The 7794-nt window shown below is 53.2% G+C and overlaps 1 long non-coding RNA gene across 1 annotated transcript; it reads right to left on the bottom strand.

The window, feature by feature from the left end:
• Positions 1-1605: 1605 nt before the first annotated feature.
• On the bottom strand, positions 1606-7503 carry LOC140846443 (uncharacterized). The gene is made up of 2 exons (XR_012125539.1): positions 2277-7503; positions 1606-2030 (listed from the first exon to the last, which is right to left on the bottom strand). It is a non-coding gene; the product is annotated as an uncharacterized lncRNA (long non-coding RNA).
• Positions 7504-7794: the final 291 nt, after the last annotated feature.

Below are 7794 nucleotides of genomic sequence, written 5' to 3' on the forward strand. Positions count from 1 at the left end.
CTGCAGGTGGACAGAGAGGAGAGGCTGGAGGAGGGGCGACAGGCTAAGGTCACCGTGATGACAAAGAGCGGTCCCTGAGCAGGAGGCCATAGAGTGCGGTGATGAACCAGATGCGGGGGGCGTGGGGCAGGTTCACGTAAGTGATAGGATCCAGGGTGTAGCTTGGGAGTGGGGGGCTGGGCAGGAGGAAGTGGTCATTAGGGAGGGAGAGGCCACGGACAGGTGGCTCGGCCACGTGGATGTCGAGCTGCTGGAAGCTGAGAGGGCAGTGGTGGCCAGTGGCTGGTGGCTGGGAGCCAGAAGCTGATTCTTTGGGGAAGTAAGGGGAGGAGCAGGGAGGCTGGAAGGTGACAGAAAGAAGGACAAGCTGGCTGTCGAATATCCAAGGATGCTTATAAGGGGTGGTGGCACGGTGGGCAGACATGGCTTCTGGAAGCAGCTGGAGCAGGAGGATGTCAACCTCACTTCCTGCCCCTAAAATATGTGGGGGATGTGAGAATAAGATCAAGGTTTACATATGAAGAGTTTTCTGACCTTAACTGGGTGTGGGGCATGTAGGCAGGCAGCTAATGGGCTCTTAGAGGTGTCTTTTCTCCAGGAAAAGTGTACGGAGCAGCTCTGACCCCGACTCGCAGTCTTATTTCCCTACCTTCCAATTTGTTTGAGGTCTGTTAGGGGCTGTCTGGCCTTGTTTGGCATAAAGTTTCGTTCGTTCAACAAACCTAATCGAGCCCCGGATATGTAGGTACTCACTGTTCTAGGCCCCGGAGAGAAAGCAGTGAGCAAAAACAGAGAAAAAGAAATCCTCCCCCGGGAGCTGGTGTCCTGGAGGTGGGGGGTGGGGGTGCTGTTCAGGTTCGTTCTCCAGGCAAAGCTACCAGCAGGGTAAGTAGTTCAGGGCGCTAGAATGTGGATGGAGAGTGAGTTCAGAAAGTGAGTCAGTTTTGTTGCTTGGGGGGTAGGGAGAGGTGGGTGACCCTGGAGGTAAACAGAAAGAGCCCTAGGACCTGGTGTCTGATGCCCAGAGCTGGACAAACCTTGAACAAATCATTTACTTTTCCTGGTAGCTCATCTGTAAATGGGAGGAATAATCCCTCATTCCTGCCTAAACTGTTGTGGAATTAAATGGAAGTATTACTAATAATGAGGTGCCCCATAGTTCCACAGACCATCATTATGCCATTACTTAAGTCTTCCTTTCCTTCCTACTAGCCTTAGAATCAAATTAACATGCGATAGATTAACAGGAGAAAGTCAAATTTAATTTTGTACGTACGGGAACCCCACATATATAAGAGGTTCAAAGACAGAAAGGTAAAATGGGGTATGTCTGCTATTCCGAGCCAGGGAATAGGATAGGGGCCTGGGGCCTCAAAGGGGAGGAGGGCAATTCATGGGCAATAAGAACAGGTGCTTTGTATTTAGCTGTTTGCCCTGCCATACAACGGGTCACTCAGCTAAAATATATCTCTGGTAATAACCCTTATTTTGGAAAATACCCCAATTTAGATTTTTCTATGTAGTGTAGGGAGGGGATGTAAATCCGGGGAGAGGAAATCCCAGGGCAAAATACTTCTAAAAACCAAAATCAATCAAAGGGAGAAATAAAGTTTAAAATTCATTTATTGCTTACAAACTACAGTCTGCGGCTATTTCTCTCTTTCCTGCTCCAGCAGAAGCCAAAACCGGCCCTCCCCTCACCTCTTGGGTACAGATAAACCCTTCTTGCCCAGGTAATTATACCCACTGATAGGGAGATGAACTTCTCTCCACCCCTGAGGAAAGATGCAAATGCACTAAAGCCTTACTTCTTTCCATCTCTGAACACATATTGATATGCAGATAAACTAAAACCAGGTGAGATATATTCTGGAGATGTTACAATTTTACCCACAGGGGCAGAGGCCTCCCTGGAGCCCACAGTGTCTTGATTGCTTTCAGCTCAAAGTAGTCCACATGACAAAACGGCACGTCTTGGGGCAGCCAGTCCTCGACCCCCACAGGCACATCATGGCAACCAACCAGGGTAGCTATCAAATAAGATAAGTGTCTGATACATGGTCCTGGGGAAACGTTGGCCACTATAATTCATCCCCTGGCTATCTCCAGGGACTTGTTTGCGGGAGGACCAAGCTCCCCAGGGAAGGGGAAATGGTCATTGAACCAGACGGAGGGCTGGGAGTCAGAGCGCTGGAGGCAGGGAACGAACCCCCCCCCCCCAGGGCCAGGCACCCTCAGGGCCTTAGCTCCCCGGGGGCGAGGAGGAAGGAACCCACTGGTGAGGAACTCCGGTGAGGTTTCCAGGCGTAAGTGCAGCTGGAAGAGGCGTGAGTGCGGACCTCTGCCTTCTTGCCTGCTTCCTTCCACTCTGCGCTCCAGTCTTTAATCCCTCCCCCATTCATTCATTTAGTACCCTGTTACTGAGGGCCACCTACGGGAAAGTGCTGTGTTTAACCGTGGGGAGCGGGTGGGAAACAAGCAGGCCGGGCCCCTGCTCCCAGGGCCCACATCCCAGGTGGGGCGGCGGCGGACAGGAGTAGTGGGCCGTCGGTTCAGTCGCTGGAAGCTGAGGGGTATTCCCGGTCTTGCCAGCGGGGGCGGGAGAGGTACTGGTTTGGGTACGTAGGCCGTCCCAGCTCTGATTTGGCCCTGGCTGGGGTTGCCGGGAGAAGGCCCAGATACTCATCTTTTAAAAGCTCTCTACACTGTGGGAAGGGAGGAGGGAGATCTTTCCCTCCAGCTTTTTCCTTTGAAGGTGCTCACGTCCACTAGAAAACGGGAGCAATGCCACAGTAACACCCCACGCGGTCGTGACGTGGGTCCCCCGAGTGTCAGCATCCTGCCGCAGGAGCGGGGAGGCTGCAGGGCGGTGGGCGGTGAGTCACCGCGGGCGGTGGGCGGGCAGTGAGGCCTCGGGGGAGGCGAGGGCGGGGCTGGAGCGTAGGCGGGGCTGGAGGGGTCGGGGGCGGGGCTGGAGGGGTCGGGGGCGGGGTCGGGGCTGGAGTCGGCCCTCCCGGATTCCCGCGCCCCCGTCCGCCCTGCTCGCCGCACCCCGGGGCGCACACGCGCACCCACAGCAGCTCTTCGCCGCAGGCTGGGCGTCGCGGGGGCTCACTTTCGGTTCCCCAGGGGCCTCGGTCGCTCCTGCAGCCGGGGGTCGGCTTCCTGTCGGCTCCGCCCGTGTGCGCCCGCCTGGCGGCTTGCGGTCCACCCTTCAAGGCCAGGGCTCCGGGAAGAGACTTTGGGCTCGCCTGGGTCCCGGGCGCCCCCGGGACTCCAGGACTGCCCAGACCCGGGCTTCCTCTTCCTCGGGGGCGCGCCCCGAAAACCCAGAGAGTCGGTGTGGGAGCGCGCCGGACGGGGCCGGGGTCGGCCTGCTGGCGTGTCCTGCGGGGCCGGGTGTCACCCACCTTCCTGTTGGGAATTGCTTTCCTCCGGAGCAGGCTTCAGGGCCCCGCCTGGGCTGGCCCGGGACCCGTGGACTTCCCCGTGCAGGGCCGGGCTGTGGGCGGCGCAGAGGCCCTGCCAGAACCAGCGCCTGGCAGAGAGAGAGCCGGCTGTTTCTGGGGTATGCCGGGTGTTCCCACCTCTTCTCAGAATCAGGAGGAATAGGAATGCCTGGGTCCTAGCCGCAGATTGAAGAAGGTGCCCGGAGAGGGTCTGGCCCAGAAGCTTAGGGTGTTAGAGCTGTAGGCGACCTGCAGTTCCTGGACCACCGGCCTTGTTTTGACGATCCGCCCAGGAAGGGAAGAAGCTTGGCCAGAGGCCTCAGGGCGAGGCCCTGAGCTCATGGGTCTGGGCCTCCCCTTCGCAAGGCCCGTGGGAAGTGCCTAAAATAGTGCCTGGCACATGTTCAGCCATAAAACAAAATGTGTAATAAGATGATATATATAACACACACACACACACACACAATAGGTAATCTTTATAAGGCATTAACTGTGTGCCAGGTATTGTTCAAGTGCTCTTCCTGTATTATCTCATTTGATTCTTACAACTACACTAAGACATAAATACTGTTATCTTCATATGGCACCTGAGGAAACAGCAGTTCAGAGAAGATAAGTACCGTGCACAAGATCACGCAGCTAGGCTGTATAGTGTGGCATTAAACCCAGACCCCCTGACCTGAGAGGCTGTGTGCCATGAGACTGACTAAGTACTGGTGGAGTCCTGTAATAGACTGTGAATGGTTTGCCTAGAAGAGCCCAGTGTTAAACCCAGCGGTGAGAGGAGGGGCCACGCCCTCACAGAAATCCTCTGGTGGTGTGAGCTCTGCTGCTCCTGCCAGGGCCCCGAGCTCTGTAGTTTCCCGAGGTGCCGCAGGGCCGGAAGAGAACCACTGAGTGTGGCTCTGGTCCATTGCTGTCTGTCTCTGTGGCCCCAGGACCGGGCCCATCATGGCCGCTGCTGGCTCAGTGGACCACACGTGATGCTTTAGTGAAAGTTGCCTTTAGCAGGGTTTCCCAAACAAGTGACAACAGAGTGAGGTGGACCTGGGTTCCTTAAAATCAGCTGGGGAACATGTTAAACACTCAGATCCCAGCCCATTGGAGAGCTGAGGTTCTCAGCCTTGATTGTACAGTGATAGCCAGTGGACTTGAGAAAGTGCTGGTGCCTAGATCCTACTGCTGAGAGATCCTGATTGAATGAATCTGGGGATCAGCACGGGCATCAGGACGCCTCTAGCGTGCAGCTGAGGTGGGGGACAGGTGCCTTGAGGATTGGTTTGGTAGGGTTGAGGTGGTCCCAGGAATGAGTATTTTAAAGGAAATGCTTGTGCGACTTTCTTATGCAGCTGTGTTTGTGAACCTCTGGTGTAGAACTCACTATCTTCGAATTGGCTTTGAAGAGTGTCCCAAATTCTTCCAATGGAAGCTCCTGTGTCAATTCTGAAGGGGTTGTGTCCCTTCACAGCTGCTCTTGGCCCCTGCCTGATAGGATTTCTTTCCTTACCAAGGGCCAGTGGCCCCACCCACACAGGCTCATTTCTTGCAGATCCTGGACAGGGTGGTCACTCCTCTGAGCTCGTCACCTGGAGCTGGGACCCTTGAATTTGGAGGGCTTCCGCCAGCCACGCTGGTGGCATGGACCCTCACATCTGACTGACTCCCGCAGGTCTCCAGTAGAATGTGTCATCCTGCTGTGTGAGCCAGGGCGGGGGACTGATTGCTTCCTCCCCTCCTGGGATGTGCTATCTATCCCTCTCTCAGTGTTGCATTCTGCTCTGGAGTACAGTTACATCTGTCATCTCCCAGCTTGGTATCTTTTTGTTGCTTGTCTTTGGATATAAGGTGTTTTCCTGGATACTAGGTGTTAGGCTAAGAGTCTAGGGACCTGGGGTTTGGACTGTGTGCTCTGGGTTGTATCACTTAACCTCACTGACCTTCAATTTCCTTATCTGTTAAGTGGGCTGTTAATGTGTCTTGTTACCTCAAAGGATTGCTGTGTGGTTCAAATAAGGTAGTCTGCAATGATGTGCTTTGGTGACTACAAATCGTGTCTCCAGTGTTATCTCTATTAATTGAATTGAATAGATTGAGCTTTCTCTTCCCTAGTTGGCAGGGTGAGGGGTAATTTGCCCTTTCTTAGGGAGTAACCAAGCTGTCAGCAGCTGATATTAAAAGTCCCTGACAATGGAACACCCTAGAATCTTGCCTCCTTTCCTCATTGAATCAGAGTGGACTTGTTGAGAACCTATGGAATGTATGCCGGACACGGAGTTAGGTATGAGGGGGTTCTAGGCTGCTTATTGGGAAGTGAGGTGATCCAAATAGAAAAAGAACTGGGTAATGCTGGGTGAAAACAGAGTGAGTATAGCATAAATGGCCAGAGAATAAATACTTTAAAGCACTGAAGGAACCTGAAACAAAAAAGCCCAGACAGGTTGGAATTGGGTTAGGGGGAGAGGATGGTTGTGGGCAAAGCGCCCTGAGAGGGGTCGCAGAGTCAGGCTGAGGGGGAGGCCTGTGCGAGAGAAGATTAGATCAGCAGGCTAGCCCCTGGCTGACTTCGGCAGTATCCCAGCACAGCTGACTCCCCCAGGCATGGAAGCTTCTCAGGCACCAGCATCAGAGAAGGGAGCCCTACAGTAGTCACCTAACGGAGCTGCGGCTCCTTGCCTTCTTTTCCTTTGTTTTTCTAAGCCAAAAAGCCATCCTCCTTCCAGCAGTCGGCTTAGGGAGAGCTGTGCCCTGCCCCTCTAGAATCTGCTCTCACTGATAACCATTTTTGGTACATTTATGGGGAAGGACAAATAAAAGCCTCCTCCTTCCTCCTGTCCCGCTGGCAAGGGCAGAGGCAGGGCAGCCATAGTCTGATAGGTCCTTAAGTTGCCAACACAGTAAAAGTTGCTTGTTGACAATATTCTAAACCCCTCAGGTTGCCAGGTTACCCTGCATAGGGCCCTCCCCTGTAGTCCTGTCTCCCTCAGGCTGGGTTCTCTGGCACCCAGGGGCCAGCTCATTCTGTTCCTTCCTCCGCATTCCCTCCCTCCCCCAACACAACATGGGCTGTGACTGCCTAAGTGCCCCCACCCTTCACCAGAGCTGCCATCCATTGTTCTCATAAATGCTCTTGGGGAATAGATGCAATAAGGGAAATCACTCTGTTAGGGGCCAAAGAGGGATGGGAATGGAAAGGGTGGGTGATGGAAAAAGTGACTCCCAGCCATTCCCTAGGCTGGGCTGGAAGGCGGGGCAGAGTGGTTGCTGTGGTGATGGCCAGAAAAGGACTCTGTCCTCAGAACTGGAGAATGTTTGTTGTGCCTTTTCCTCCCTTAATGCCTCTTTCCCCACTCCTCGTACCTCAGCCCATGCCTGAAGGGCCTACGGATTCCCCAAGTTTAGCTGCTTGTGCCTCAGTTTCCCAGCCTGACCAAAGAAGGGAGTGTGCTGGATATTCTGCTTGCCCCTCCAGACCACGCTCCCCGCTTCTCCACCAGCTCTGCAACTAGCAGGCTGAACCTGTGTGGACCGCCCCTTGCTGGCCCCAAGGTGATTCAGCATCCCGGGCTGGTTTCCCTTAACCTGCCTGTCCCCTTTATGATTAACCCCTCCACTAAGCTCTCCTCAGGCACCCCTTCTGGATACCTTCTCTCTCTTGCTGCTGAAACCCTGACTGATACAGAGACTATCTTAGTAATGAGGAAGGAAGCAGTTGTCTGGGGACTCCTGTCTTTGTGGTCAGGCTGGCTGTGTGGGTGGGGCAGCCTGCCAGGTGCAATTCAAGATGTACCTAGAAGGCTGCCCTGCCCAGCAATACTCAGGCTGAAGTCTTGAAGTTAGAGGGTCATTTCTGTGGATTAAAAGGTTTCTCTGAAGATGCAGGCATTCCTGAGGAAGGTGAACACCCTATCTAGTCATTCTTTCTCAACATGTCTTACTTTCATCATATAAGAAGCCTGGCTGAAGCTTGAAGAAGCTGCATAAATGCAAGGACTGTGTCTTCGTTGTAGAGACAGGTGGCATGGCACCTGGTGAAAATGGGTTTAAATAAAAATCTGTTGAATAAATTTATTCACCATTCAGCAAATGTTTTTTGAGTGTCTATGTTTCAGGCACTGTTCTAGGTGCTTGGGATATAGTACTCACCAAGGCAGACAAAGATCCCCTCAGGCAGAGAGACAATACATGTTATATATATTTTATATATTTGCATACACATATATATTTAAATTTTAATATATGTAGATAATGTTGGAAAATGGTGAGTGCCATAGACAAATAAAAAGAGCAGGGTAAAGGGGATTGGGAGTTTTGGGGCCAGGTGTTAATTGTAGTTTTATGTAGGGTG

The sequence above is a fragment of the Manis javanica genome, chromosome 15, assembly GCF_040802235.1.
Source record: "Manis javanica isolate MJ-LG chromosome 15, MJ_LKY, whole genome shotgun sequence".
Lineage (NCBI taxonomy): Eukaryota > Metazoa > Chordata > Mammalia > Pholidota > Manidae > Manis > Manis javanica.